We start from the raw sequence: 15,666 nt of genomic DNA, 5'->3' as shown, positions 1-15,666 counted from the left end.
GTCGCCAAGGGAACCCGCCTCTCCGCTGACAGCTGTGATTTGCGCTGGCCTGGCCCGGCCGGCGAGTCGGGCTCATCGCATCGGCTCGCGGATTGGATGGAGGGTCCCCCGGGGGCCTGGAAGTCAGTGCCGTGTCTGGCGCAGATAAGAGAGTGACAGACTGTTTAATCTCATTGCCTGTCTGTTTGTACTTGCTTGCCTATCCGCTGCAAGGGCTGGATGTCATCACTTTGGACGGGGCTGAGTGACACAGAGCAGCCAGGAAATGGGGTGGTTTGGGGGGGGGGGTGGGGTGGGGTGGAGTGGGGGTAGGGGGGGTTGGCTGCAGCATTGTGGAATAGCTTTCGCTACCAGCTGCACTCTTTTTTGTTTCAGCTACATTTTTTCCAATGATACTGTTTTTTTTTTTTTCTGTGACTACAATGGTGGAAGAGATACAGCGTTTGAGCTCAACGTCAGTGTGCGAACATCAAGAGTGTTGCTGGGGATGAACAGCATCCACAAGGGCGACGCTACTGAATTTGCTGCTTGGACGCCGATCTTATGTTTTGCTAGATCATTCCGCGTTCACACACGCATGGAGAGGCTGCCGGAGATGGCGGCTCACGTCAGCCTCGTTTAGAGACTGCTTCTTCTCTCTCTAGTCATCCCCGCTGGAGTCGCACAGCTAAGCGACAGGTCACACGGGGGACAGCTAATGCCGTCCAAACGCATCAGCGCATCGACGCGAAAGTCTTTAACAAGTTTGCGGCGCGTTCCGCTGACAGCGCCGTGTTCGCCGCGCTCCGCGCTCGAGCCTACGACAGGGAAATCCTCTTAAGATCATCGCAGATTGAGATATGTCAGTTAATTGATTTAATGTTTCCCCTCCCTCCCTGTCAGCTAGGAATAAGGGACGCTACCGCGGAGCCATTCGCACATCCATCAACCGCTCGGAGTAGACGAAGCGATTCGGAGTAGGCCCCAGAGCTTTGCTCGTAAGCGAAAGGGGTTATGGGAAAGGGCTCTTAAATTCTAATTCATGTCGAGCGGGACGCCGGGAGCAGCGAGCAGGGCGACGCGTTTGCATAACTCCATATTCACTGCCTGCCAGTCAGTGCATGGCGTGCGCCGCCCAGCATTCGGGCGTATCTGTCACAGGCTACTCGCGCAGCGCAGTTGTAAAATTGGTAGCGGGTTCATTGTAATTGCAGGGCACGGAAGGCCACGGGCCTGGCAGATTAAAAAATGACACCCGCGCGGCGCATAAGTAATATGTTAGATTAGTGTGTCACGGTCAGAGTCATGCAGTCCCCTCCCCTTTCATTTTTACTCATTGCAGGCCTAACTGGCACGTTGACCTATTCCATTACACCTCTGAAATGAGCAATATTCATTCAGTTTATTCACGGAGCTGGTGCAGTTTCTTAGATTAACTGAGCTGAATTTGATGGTTAGATATATATTGATTCACATCACATAATTCCTCAAGAGTTACCGTGCTTGGCCAATAAACCAACCCTCTAGACGGGCGGATAAAGTTAAACAAAGAAGATTTTTTTTGTGTGCATGATATTGATTTGACATGATCATTGACTGATTTTTATAGTCATCACCTCGTTGGCTGGAGGATAGTGAAAAATCAATGCAACACAAAAGGGGCAGTAGACGTTATCATCACTATAATGCTTCAGCTAGGATACGTGTTAGGAAACAGAGAAATAAACAACATAAATCTCTGCACAAGGGGTGCAAGTGGTCCCACGGTCCCCTGGTAATGTTTAAACATGGAAATTTAGTGTTCTAGAATGCTCAGAACACGTTTGTGTTCCTGGTCGGGGAATACCGTTGGCCAGACCTGGCATTGTTACTCATGTAAACGAGGTGAATACATTTATGTTCGAATCTACATTGTAAGTCACTCTGGATGAGAGCGTCTGCTGAATATAATGTGATGTAAAGCACGTATTCATTAAGAACTGTGTTTTTTTTATGGTCAGCGTGTGCAAACATGGGGGAGCAGAGCGGTTGTAGGTGGGGGTCATCCTGTACAACTTTTCACAGGATTTTTTTTTTTTTTTTTTTACAAACTTCAATTACAACAGTGCTAATCCTCCCGATTTAAGAAACAGCAAAGCGTTGCTGTAATAGAAATTGCAAATGATTCCTTAATGCAGAGCTAATCTGTGTAATTCCCCAGCTCCCCCTGCAGTGCATTATTAATGGCTAAAGTGGAGGTTGATGAGTGCAGTAGCCTCTCCTGGCTAATGCGTTCATTTCTCATTGTTAGCCATCTGTCTGAAAAGAAAAAGCATTCGCGGAGAGGAAACAGGCCCCACTGAGAATACAACATCGTTGAAGAGTGTTTATATTAGACATGACGACGGAGTCTAATCCTCACCCCCCCATCCGCCCCCCCCGCCCCCCCCCCACCCGGCCTCATCCAGCACAAACATTTCTTTCCCATGCTGATTGTTCTCACTTTTATTATTTATATTTTATGCATTTCCTTAGCAACTCCTTAATCCAAGAGATGCTTAGTGTGTGATTTATTTATTTTTTCACACATTATCGCTCGACACAGCCACATTTGCTGGTGCATTTCAGGCAAAGATACTTTTGATTACTGTCAAATAGCAGCTCAGGTGGGGCTCTAACTCGCCACAACATATTTCAGTTCCTTAGCCAGTATGTTAAACTGTTGGTGTTATTTTGTTGCCCTTTCTATGCAACCATGAAATTATCGTGTGTGAATAACATATCCCTCACAAGGGGGAACTTTTTATCATTTAGAGATTATTCCTTCATTATTTAATTTAAATTTCTACTGTCAATCAGTATTCTCTAACTGGATAATAGATTATTTGCAGCTACCTAAAAAAAACATCAAACAAGCAATTAAATAAATAAATGAGATATTAAAAAAAACGCTAATGTTGTCAAATGGGACCCCCGTGAAACTCCGATAAGAGTCCTTTCTGCTCTCCCAAATTATCTCCCTGACTTGGGCTAATTGCTGCTGGATGTCCTCTTAGCTAACTGTGAAAAGCTGTGTCTAATTAGCACAACATTCATCATGCATTAGTGTGTTATCACAAGGTTAACTTATCAGTAGGAGCGCAGCAGCAGCAGCTGGAGACGCCATAAACCTGCATTGCTCCAGGGCCGCCACAAGGGGGAGAGCTTGTCCCTTTGTAGTTTACAAGAAACGTAACTCCTCTATTCTCCTTCGTTGGGATTTAAAACAGTCTATTTGAAGGTGGATTTTGTTCATCGGAAAAGTAAGTAAAATGATTAAGCAATGGTATTGTACAGCTATTCATGAGCTGTCATCCAGTAATGCAGCTAAAAAAATGTAAAAACATGTATTGAGGAGTAACAGTATATCTGTTATTTTACATATTTTTGTCAGGTTCTTGGATGGTTTTCTTGCATAACTAAAAGGTATGCCTCGCTTTACTTGTGTATAGGATTCAGGCCTAAGCATGATGTGTGTCCCATAGTTTGGCTTTAGATTTTCACAGTGACTTGGATGCATCGTGTCTGTGCAAAGCAATTGCGCGGTCGCTGATGCAGCTGACACAGCAGTAATAAAGACTGACTGAACAGTGATTGCTTCTATAGTGTTCCGCCAGTGGGATGTGCATCTATTTCAATCAAGTCGGTTCCGCGTTCCGCGTGTGCTCCGCGCTCAGTGTTTCGTGGAAGACAAACAACATGCAAAGAATCGCTTGATATCCATTAGGCCTCACTCAAGACGACGCTTGGACCTTTAAAAGCCTTTTTGAGTTTGGCTCTTGTGGGTGAGGCTGAATCAAAAGTGTGGTCATTTTTTTTTTTTTTTAACTAGTGCTTGTCACAGCAGAGATATGTATATAGTGGCCACAGTTATGCCAAATGCAATTGGGCTGCATGGAAATGTGCAGAGGGCCACAGGCCAAACCGGTCTGTTTTTTTTTTAAAATTGTATTTTTTTTTGTTGCTGTTGTTGAGATTCACTAACAGGAACCCAGTTGCGTGCGGTTCCTTCCCGTCTTCCTCCTCCCCTCATCTAAATTCCGCACGTGCAGAAGACCCGCACCTCCACTCCCTCCGCCAAATTCACTCATTTGTCAAAGAGTCTCGGAGATCACAGGCTGAACAAATCCCCAGCGCCTCCCGCTGGAAATCAAAGACGGGAGAACAGAGAGCCGCCGCCGCGCAGCCTCGGCCCGCTCCGTTTAGAAGCGCGCCAGCGTTCTGAAGGCCCCGAGTGTGCCCTTTCAAAACGCCTGTTTAGCCTGGGCGCGAAAGATTACAGGCACGTAAAATCACACGCGCCGTAGTACTGGGTTTCATAACCATCCTCTGATATGTAATTACGCTTTTAATTTAACTTTTAATTTGAAACCTGATTTTTTTTTTTTTAAATACTAGGAACAAAGAATGTTGTGGTAGGGGAATGAGCAGGTTGTTATTTTCAGTCCAAGGCATGTTTCTCAAGCAGCTAAAATCATGGAGGAAGAGCAGTCATAAAAATAATCATACTAATGAAAATAACACATGATAAATAACAAAAGAAAAAAAGGAAGAAGGATGCTAATGAACTTCAACCAGTTCCTCAACAGGCATTGTTTTTCTTTTTTGGGGGGGAGGAGGGGAGGGGGCTCTAATGATATTTCAACACTGCCTTTGAAAAATAGCTGAGCAGAGCCAAAACCTAAATTGCTTTTTACATTTAAAACCCATTATGTATTAGTCCAAGTTTTTAAATGGTCTTTTCTAATGAAATGCAGTCAGTTATGCTTTACGGTTGGGAAATATGCAGTCTTGCCAGTTAATTCTGTGAGAGAGAAAAAAAAAGTGATGGAACAAGTGGTAATAGGATGTAATACAATGGTATGACAGGCTCACTCATCACCACAAACCTGTCTCTGGGCTCTGGTTACACGGTTCCAGTTAAATACGAATCTTGATCATAGCCATAGCGTCATAGCGGCATTAGCGCACGATGCGCTATTTGGTGGAGAATGCGGGCATCTGGTCCCTGGACCGAACCGGACGACGGAGGAACGATAAGCCGCATTCTCGCGCAGCCCAGAAATGAGCCGCGCGGAGAGGGAGGGAGAGAAAGAGAGAGAGAGAGGCCTGTTTGATAGCGGCTGCTTGTTGTTTTGATGTGTTAAATAGCTGGCCTTCAACACCCCAGTCAATCGCTGAGTGAGGCACTGTGTAGCCAAGGGCAGGCACCGATAGCCAGATGGAGGAAGTCAGTGGAGCTTTGCGGGTCCTTCTGAGTCTTAGCGTAAATGCTAACGTGTGCTACGTGGCTGTATTCCATGACTTGGTACTGCTTGATTGCATTCACCTGTGAGTTCTTCCCTCAAATTAAATACTTTATCGCAAACACCATTCATAATTTATTTTTTTCTCTTTTGATGAAACATCTGTAAAATACTCTTATCTGTCTTGTAGCAAGTAGCAATTCACTGAACTGTTTTTGGTGTGTACGATATTCCCTAGAAATCTTTGACAACTGGTAGCAGATTGTCAGATCCTCAATGGCAGGTTTCATCCTCGATGCATTATTAATGGGATCTTGTCTTCAGGCACAGAATGCAGTAATTTCAGCCCTCCTTGGTGACTGCTGTTCAGGTGTGTGCCATTTGAAAGGGCTTGGAGCCAAACTTATTAATTTTTCCTTATGATATGTCTTCTTTAAAACCTTGTAGTTTTTTCCCCCCGCAAATATGGCAATTTGACTGCATAAAGCTTTCGTAACCATTCATTACATTCTCTGCAGTAGAACGTAGCAGTTGTTTCTTGTAACAAAACTCCTGGAATTTTTTTTTTTTTTAATGCAGCGCATACATAGACTTGCTTTGACTGAACGTCAGGCTGAAGGTCTCTCTCCAGCTCTCTCCAGTGAACCCAGCGAACCGAAGGCCTCTCTCTCCTCCCCTGCTCGGGTTTGCAGTGTTGGGGTTTCTTTGAGTCATCATGGCCACGGTTCCTCCCTTTGTGCGAATCCTGCAGACCGTGTCGAGCACGCTGTCGTGCTCCAGTCACTCGACACCGGCGAACAGGAGGACTGGCCGCGTGGCCCTCTTGTGTGTCCACCCCGGACGCTTGTGTGCATGACAGGGCAGGCATTTTTTATTTTTTTTTGGGCCGTGTTTATTATTATTATTTTTTTTTCCTTTTCTTTTTTTCTTTCTTTTTCTCGAGAACGCTCCCAAGCCTACAAAGGCCGGCGCTGACTAATCTGCAAACAATCCGCTCCGCCGTCGAGCCCCGCTGCACGGGAAGGAGCGGGCGGGCGGGGAAGGGGCCTTAAGCCGTGACATTAACGAACAGAGAGAGAGATAAGATAGGGATTGTTATCGCGCGCTTGGAACTCGGGCGCGGGAGATGGCAGATAAGCGCCTTTTGAAGCGCGCTGCCAGATCTGCCGTCTACGGAAGCCAGGCGCTGTTAGCCTTGGCTAAGGGGGGGGCGGAGCGCACAGCGTTTTCTGTTATAGCCGGTCGTCTCCAAGCATCTGCTACCACTTTGGAGCGGCATGCATGCGTAATGTTCCCAAAAAACGCCAGGAGTCCGGCAGAAAGCACCGCAGCTACGCTGCAGCGCGTTCGGATTTCAGAAAAAAGATCTATTACATTTATGCGCAAAAAAAAGTCAGGGAATGGTTCTCCGTCGTATCCATTATGCATGTACTTTTATATGCGGTACCCTCCGATATTGTGGGCACCCTCGAGAAAGATTATGTTACATGAGAGATTTTGGTCTCATCTGGCCATAAAAGCTGGTTCCCATCAAAGTTCCAAAGCTGAAGATTGATGTTTCCCATAGGCATTGATAAAAGCTTACCATAGTCCTTATGGACTAACCATCAAGGGGAGAAAGCAAGTGAGGTTCACCAAGACTTCATTGAAGTGGTGACACTCTAGCAACGTTCCCCTTAGCCACCACAAGTGGAGTTCTGTACCAGCTTAGATATCCCTGTCTAGACCTTCACACTACTGGTTTGGAGTACACAGGAATTAGTGTATGGTAGCTTATTCCTCCATCAGACCACTGCACAGAAAACCTTTATAATCTTTCAAGAAAACTTGGCCCTGTTGCAGAGCACACCTTCTGCCAAACGCTTGAAGACAGAAGGACATGTCAGCCCTAATATTTTCGTATTAAATAAATGTCTCCCTCAGACAGAGACTAGATGGTGCAGCAGTGCGTCTCTCCCGGAGCTGAAATGAAACCTAGGCCTACGGGGCTTCTGCGTCCCTGCTATCGATCCTCTCGGTCCTGCCAGCGAATCGCGGGAGAACAGCGAGGCCTCACGCGCTCGTCCGACCCGCCTAACGTGGGCAGCGTCGCCGCCTCCTCGCGGCCCGGACCGCTGACGCGCGAGCTGCCCCGACCCGACCGTTCTCGCGGCGCGGAACTGGCGGCGGCGCAGAAACGGACGGCCGGCCGGAGACGAGGCTGCGATGACGTCTCGATCTCCCCGAGCCGCCGTGACTCACCGTCTGCCAGATTGTGACCTATCGTTTATGGACTGTTTGGCTGTAGCGTCTTTCCAAGATTAAAAAAAAACAAAACAAAAACCAAAAAAAAAAAAACGGTTGGCTGTCATCACCCCAGATGGCGAACGACAGCGTGTTGATTTAGTCTCCTGCATGCTGATGGAAGGAAGGAAGCCTTCATATGCAGGAAGCAAAGGTTCCTTTCAGAGTTATTTCTCCATTTCTGCCAAGGTTGATATTTTTCTGTGGGTTTAAAGACAAACAATTGTGCCCAATCTGAATAATGACTACAAGCATGAGTGCTTAGTCACCTATCCATGTCACTTTAGCATTATTGTTCTCAGTCACGAATGATACATTTATCAATGTCCATGGACTTACTTTCAAAACTAACTTTTATAATATGGTATAATATGATTTAATAATATAATAATGTGGTCTGCCTTTAGCTTTGCAATTACCTTTAGGAGTGGTTTGCTGAGGAGTCAAGTGTTTTCTTTTTCTTTTTTTAAAATTTGCCATCTGCAATCCAAATTTGGAATGTACAATTTCCAAACTAAGTACAAGCGTGCTCAAATATCACCCCCCTGCAGCCTGCTAAGGAGAGTTCTCCAAAACACACAGTGCCAGCCGGCTGCTTCTTTTCACACCGCACCCACTAGCCGTGCACACACAGAGCGGGGGCGGAGGAGACCCAATCATACGGTTACCCCCGAGAGCAAGCCACGGGTGTTCGGAAAGCCAACGGGGGTCACTAGAGCAAGGAACAGTGCCATCCCCACTGACTGAATCCTTCCCATAAATCTCTTGGGTAACGGAAAGGCAATTGTGCGCCGCCCAGGGCAGGGCTGGCGGCCACAGTAGGCACTGGCGTGAGCCAAATCCGATTCGAGACGATGTCGCTCATCACTCCGGTCCAAAACATGGATTGGAATACACACAAGATGGCCCTAATGAACGATTATAATTGTGAAACATGGATGGGGCAGAAATGTGTAATCAGGGCATGAGAGGCTGATCCTAAAATGAAAGACATGTCCTAAGACCAGGCTGTGATTGAATGGGCAAACAAGTAGGTGGAATTGTTGACACCAACGTCGATCTTGTTGGAGAAGAATTAGCATGAAAAGTCTAGTCGCGGCACAGCGCACTCTGGAGAAACGGTAAATGTGCGAAGTGAGCTCATCCTTTAAGCTCACGTTGTGACTAAATCCGTACACCCAGTCGTCTTCTGGCGGTAATATTCGAGGGCGTCTGAGTGTATTTCAAATCCCAGGGCTCCCCACTCATCTTCTGGCTGACGAGCATATTTTTCCGGGCCTGAAAATAAAAGCACGAACATCTAGCATACAAACAAACTAAGAAATAAGCCTCAGCCTACAAGTACAAACTGTCATTTCCAAAAGCGACATAAAGAAAATATTTTTTTTTTAAAAACTCTGAATTTTCCATTTACAAGGGTGTCACAAAATGGAAGTAGCCATTAACATCATACAACACCCTCTTAAATGTCATGGTTAACCCTTGGCTTGAATTTTACATGCATGAAAACATTTCAGTATCAAATGCAACATATGTGTTAATAGCCAATCAGTGAAAATTGTTCAGGTAAATGTATTCCAATGCACAGTGAAGAGAATTTCAGGCCATTTTGATTCACAGACCATGGAAAAATCACATAACTCAAAATGGCCTTTAACACAGAAACCATCTGCAACTCTCATTTCACTGTGTGTGGTAGGGTTGGTTTCTAAGGAAGAAAATCTAAATCTTACAGCTCGTTCTAAAAAAAAAAATGCAATCGCACACCTTTTTTTTCACTCAGTAAGCATCGGATTCTGCTAGCGACTGGAACAATCTAATTCTGGACTGTTATAATCACATACCTGCTCGTACGATGACCGCCTGTGCCCGGGGACCACAGTAGCTCAGCTACCTTCTTCTTAACAAGCTCACAGATCCGCCTGAACAGTTCAGCAGCAGTGCTAACCCAGGAGACATGCTAAAATAGCTCAACCAAAACCTGAAAGCAAAACTCATTTTGTAAATATAGATGAATTAATCAGACTAATTTATACTTTTGCGGTGCACAAGTCTTCTGTGTGACTGAGACATTTGTAATGGAATTAATTCCACTGATTTCATTATGTTAAATTTAGACAGACACTTATCCACAACAACTTACTCAGATTCCATTTTTTCAACATACTATTATACAACTGGATATTTCAAGGCAATTCAAGGTATGTGCTCTTCACATTTTCACACTCATGGGGATAATAATAGTAATAATAATAATAATAATAATAGTAGTAGTAGTAGTAGTAGCAGTAGTCATAGTTTTAGGTTTAGCATAAAAAGGAGGCAAACCAGGGTAAAATAATTATTTGAAATTTTTTAACCTTGCAGATTACAGACAACAGTAAAAACTCAATCTTTGATACAGATCTGAACACCACTCCTCTTTGTTATAGCCTACATTTTGGTCAGTAAAGTGCTTTAAAAGGGATCCACGGGAGAATTTTTGAAATCTCACCGGCGTCGCGAGAGTTAAAGTGTCCCGTTTCAGAAATGCGTTTTGACCCAGGCCTGGAAGGACTGCGACATGACAGACGTGACACCTGACGACTTCCCTCCCGCCGCGTCCCCGTCCTGCTGTTTCCCTTCTCAAACTGTCAACGGGAGCGGCCAAACTGTTCGGGGAGCGCACGCGCGGCTACGGTCGTGGCACTCCGCTTCAACGGTTTTCTGACTGATTCTGGCTCGCGCCTCCGCGAATGCAGAACAGCCGCGCTGTGAAAAATGCTAATAAAAGACGCTCTGTCATCGCCCGAATTGAAAACAAAAGCGCTTTTAAAAAAATAAGTAAATAAATAAATGAGTATTATGCTGAATGGAATTTGGTTAATCACAAAGCAGATTGGCAAACAAGAATGGGTGTGAACAAAGTTTTATGGGGATAATTTAAAAAAAATATTTTTGTTCAGGAGCACATAAGGGGCTGTCAACAGAGGCGATGTCTGTAGTTTATGGGTATGTCTTTTTTTAAAGGTCAGCAGTATGTAAATAGTGCACACATGTCCATATAGTGCTGTAGAGCATGTGAATGTGATCACTTCATATACAGTCTCTGGATTCCTGTCTGAAATGACAGAAGAATCAGAGGCAGTTTGGTTTCCTGTTCTGGAGAAACACAGGCATAGTTTTTTTTTTTTTTTTTGTCAACTTCAAAGAATATAAAAAGAACCAGATGTACCTGTTGACTCATCCAAATAGCGTAATTCTGCAGACAGACATTATTTCCTGTCAAATGTGTCCTTTTGACAATCATCAGTCCAGACAATCTGAAAAAATGTCAATTTATTCAGCAGCTCTGCAGAGATCTTATCTTTTTTTCTCTCCCAAAAAAGCCTCTATTACAAAATTCTTTCATAATTCTGAACATAATTCATGGACCTGTGTCAGTGCATTAAAAATATCCAACATCCACTGTTGATATGCCAAAATTAGATGCCACATATCTGTGGAAGTCAAATGACATGACGTGTTTATGCATATATATATATATAGCCTTCTGGAAGGGGCAAGCCATCACTCTCATCCTAACCCTCGTGGAAAAAAAAGCCTTCCATGTCAATCCCTGCCAAACATCTCTGAAGTGATTCCACCAATGAGGCAGGCATGGTGCTTGGCAGAGCTTGGGAGGGATACAGTCATGACAAGTTGCGTGTTTAAATAAACCTCACTCCTGGCCCCCTCAAACAAGCTGTGTTGTCACCAGCTGGTGAATACCCCCCCCCCCTTCACTTCATATACTGAGACACATTTGATAAATGTAAACGTCTCCACAGCTAATTGTGCCCGGCTGGATGTAGCAAGATGGACTGCCCATGTATGGGTACGAGCTGCTTTGCTCTCTGCTTCCCTCCCCTCCCACCACCCCTCAAGGGCAGCCTTCAACCTCCCAAAACACACCCCCCCAACTCCCCCCCTCTCTCCTTGGCCACACAAAGCACAGGGCAACCAAGGGCACCACGCCAGTTCTGGGCCCCAGTTTGGCAAGACCCTGCCAGGCCGGACACACCCAGCTGCATAAACGCTATTCATTGATATATATTTATATGTATGTTTTTTTTCTTACCGGCTTGTGTACATAAAGCTGCCAGTGTGAGCGCCGAGCGTGCGGTCTCCCTCTAAACCGGGGGAAAAGAAAATGAATGAAAGAGGGGAGATTATTTTGGCTCCCCCGGTGGTTCTTCTCTCTCTCCCTCCCTCCCTCCCTCCCTCCCTCCGTAGCGCCGGTGTTTTCGCTCGAATGACGATCTCTCCCTCGAGCCGACCGGCCCGCCCGCCAGCCCGCCGCGCGGCCTCTCCCGGTGGTGGTGGCGGCGCGAGATTGCCGGCATTTTTTGCCGTCGGGTCGGAGGTGTAAAGACATTAGACAGCACTTTGTCGCCGCGATCAGGCATTCCCGCTATCTGCCTCCCTCTCTGGCCCCGGGGCCCTTTCGCCGGGGGCCGGCCTGGATAACCTCAGCTCCTGTGCCGCTGACTCCAGACTCTATAAAAAGATTAGAGAATCAAACGATGAAAGCAGCCCTCCTTTTTAGGACGTGTAACTGTGTAAGCAGATTCCCCCCCCCCCACCACCCCCACCCCCCGACTGCTGAGACCTTCGCTTTTAGAAGAGCCATAAATCAGACGCTCCTCTTCCTCCCAGCGTTGTCGACCCGCTGATCCTGTCATCAGACCCGAAGTAATTTTACACGGTCCCTACAAACATATTGCGTGATTTTGATTTATTATTTACCGAGTAATAAAAAAAAAAACCAACAACCTGAGCGTGCAATTTTGTGTTTACCGAAGTGCCCAAAGTGCAGAAATGATTTCCTAGAATTAATTTATTATTTATTAAGTAATAAAAAAAAATCTATAAAAAAAACACAGCGTCTGACACAGTGCCAAAAAAATTAAGGGAACATGGAGAAAGCAAGATCACGTTCCGTCTGGGTGTCCTCCAGCGACGTCTGTCTTCAAAAACCAGTTTTCGGAGGGCAATCTGTCGACTTCTTGCTCTGAAGAGTTGGCACGGCACCTCCCTCCCTCCCTCCCTCCCTCCCTCCGCCTCCTTCTGCTCACCCCCTCCCGGGTTCAAATGGAGCGAGCTCAACACAGATGCACGCACGGCTCCCCCCCCCCCCACCCCCCACCTCCCACTCCCACCCCCGGTGAAACGGGTTCTGATTCGCAGCGGAACCCTCCCAAATCGCACTGCCCAGGGGTGCCCAGAGCAATTCAAATGTGATCATCGGGCTTCCAGTCTCATTACCAATCTCCATTTCAAAACACATTCCAAATGGGAACTAATGCATTAGCCCTTGCCGGGGGAAGGCCTGGGGAACGGCAAAATAGCTGCTTAAAAACGTTTCATACACATTGCATCAGAAAAGCGAGAGAAAGAGAGAGAGAGAGAGGAAAAAGAAGGAGGAGGAAAAAAAACAAAAAAAACAAGGGGGCCTTGGAAGGAACTATTCATTTGCTACTTGCCTTATTAGTTTGGCAGTCTTATTAGCCGCCTTTGTGTTAAATGGAGCCCCTCGGGCGCCGCTTCCGACTATAACCAACTGCGCTGTTCTTTGTTCCGGAGAGAATGTGCATTGAGCCCTCTGGACGGGTCTGCAGAGCCGAACTCCAGCTGAAACCCTGCGCATTTGTTTCCAGCTGCAGTGTTGTTTTGGTTCGGTGTTAATGATCCTTTTTTTTTTTTTTTTTTTAACCTAAGAGGTGAAACTACCGGTTAATGTGATTAAAACAAAAAGTGCGTATGTGTATGTGTGTGTGTGTGTGTGTGTGTGAGAGAGAGAGAGCATGCAAATGTTTTTATGAGTAAAATACAATAGCCGTATGCAAAAACGTATGCAAAATGGTGCCCTGGCTATAGTCTAAGTGTGGATGCAGGCGAGGGATGCTAACTGAAAAAATGACTACAGAGATTACACAGCTTTCAATGAAAGACCAAGCAGCACTTTAACCCTCTATCAGAAAGCCAAAAAATGAATTGGCTGAGATTATGTTGTTGGTGTCTTGGGAAATTAAGCTGCTCATGCGTAAGTTCAAAATGAATGAGAGCAAATTAGCATAAACTGCAGCGCTAAACTATAAAAAAATACAGCCTCACATGGATTCCCAGAATGCACATTACTCTATGTATATATTTCATTGATTTATGCATAATGCACACTGTGTTATGAACAGCCTACTTGTTTTCCCTTCACTGAAGACCTATGAATAAGTACAGAGACAAAAGTGGAATAAATCGAATGATGTCATTTTAAGTGGGTTTTAACACTGCTGATAGATCCAGCATCCAGATATGTAGATGTTATCTTAATTTTCTATTGCCTACTTGCTCTGTCTCAATATCTGTGAAATGACAAAACTTGTCCTTCCCTTCCCCGCTTTCAGATGGTTTACATATGATAAAAAATAATAATACGCTTGAGGAAACGATGCCTTAGCCCTCTACTTGGGGTTTAATGTTCTTAGGAGACATCCTGAAAAGACCACAGAGCAGCAAAGCACACAAATAAGTTATTACCTCTTGCACCAGATTCGTTGTTAAACTTAAAAAGCATACATACCGGGAGGAAAAGATCGTGAAATCCATTCTTCAGGAATCGTAAGGCCTGCCGCCGTCTATAGAGGTCTTCGTTTCAAAATGGCCGCCTGAAAAGCACCAAAGGAGGTCGACGACTGTAAGAAAAACAAAACCAAGCTAATTTCTTTGGCTGCTGTGAGCCCTGTATGCAGCTAAACTTAGCTAAACTGCACCAATAGCAAACATCTGTAAGCTATATTGGTTAAGCATCTTACATGGTTTGTGGAAGGTAAAATAGATCATAGCAGTTCAAGCCCTCATTGCGAGACACGGCTATGGCAAGTTAGCTAATAAATTGGTTGGCTTGCAACGTTAGTGTCTAAACGAAATAGAATACAATATTATATGTCTTGCACATGAATTTAGTGGTGATCAGGAGGATGTCATTTGGAAATAAATGGCCAAATAATAAATAAATAAATATATGAAACAATTGTTAGCCTATGATGCTGAAAACAGACAAGTGTTCATAAACAACTGCCTTCAACAACATCCATAAGCCGAGCCATTGACGTGCCCTTAAATCACCAAATTGCGATTCTGTCACGGGTCTACCCGAAGCTACACTAAGAAAAACGCAGATACCTTAAAACGTATTGCTTTGTGAGAGAACTTCGGTTCGGGAGCCGTGTCAGCCCTGAAAATGGCGGGATTAAGGTGACACAACGGGCATGTGTATTTCGCCACCGTGGCAATTAAAAGCCCAGAGTGTTCCGCTTTAAAGAGGTCTGAGGTTTCGGGCGGCGCCAGAGACTGAGTGATTACAAATAAAAGCGCACTGTGGCGAAGTGAGGCACGCGCGTTAATAAATAAATAAATACATAAAACAATTGTTAGCCTATGATTGCTGAAAACAGACAAGTGTTCATAAGCAACTGCCTTCAACAACATCCATAAGCCGAGCCATTGACGTGCCCTTAAATCACCAAATTGCGATCTGCACGGGTCTACCGAACTACACTAAGAAACGCAGATATCTAAAACGTATTGCTTTGTGAGAGAACTTCGTCGGGAGCCGTCAGCCCTGAAAATGGCGAGATTAAGTGACACAAGGGCATGTGTTTTCCACGTGGATAAAGCCAGGTGCTCCGCTTTAAAGAGGTTCTGATGTTTCGGGCGGCGCCAGAGACTGAGTGATTACAAATAAAAGCGCACTGTGGCGAAGTGAGGCACGCGCGTTAACAGATGTGCCTGTCTGAGCAGTGCGTGGCTCAATTTCAGCTCCCCCAAATTGAAACGGATCGTAATTTAAGTCCTCCCAGTACACCGGGCATTTTCTGGCAGGCAGTCTTTTCCAGGAGCTCCTTAAAACCCCGTCGCTTGCAAGTCTGCCAGACGGCAAAGGGCATCGATTTTCAATAACACCTTTAATGCGCCCGCGACGGTTTGATCAGAGCTGTCATTACGCTCGGATGCCGGGGATGGGATTGGTGTGACTCGCGGCAAACGAGATCGCGAGTCGCGACATTATAAGGATGAATTGGTCCGTCTGGGGGGACCAGGCGGTGGAGAGGCAGACCGATGG

At 45.5% G+C, this 15,666-nt stretch overlaps 1 long non-coding RNA gene across 1 annotated transcript; it reads right to left on the bottom strand.

Moving 5' to 3' along the window:
* Nucleotides 1-8,192: 8,192 nt before the first annotated feature.
* Nucleotides 8,193-14,946, bottom strand: LOC135264822 (uncharacterized). The gene is made up of 3 exons (XR_010332807.1): nt 14,125-14,946; nt 9,371-9,507; nt 8,193-8,804 (listed from the first exon to the last, which is right to left on the bottom strand). It is a non-coding gene; the product is annotated as an uncharacterized LOC135264822 (long non-coding RNA).
* Between the last annotated feature and the right edge of the window lie 720 nt (nt 14,947-15,666).

The sequence above is a fragment of the Anguilla rostrata genome, chromosome 10 (genome assembly GCF_018555375.3).
Source record: "Anguilla rostrata isolate EN2019 chromosome 10, ASM1855537v3, whole genome shotgun sequence".
In the NCBI taxonomy this organism is placed as follows: Eukaryota; Metazoa; Chordata; class Actinopteri; order Anguilliformes; family Anguillidae; genus Anguilla; species Anguilla rostrata.
The sequence above is the reverse complement of the archived record's forward strand: the minus strand, read 5'-3'. Positions and strand labels throughout refer to the sequence as shown.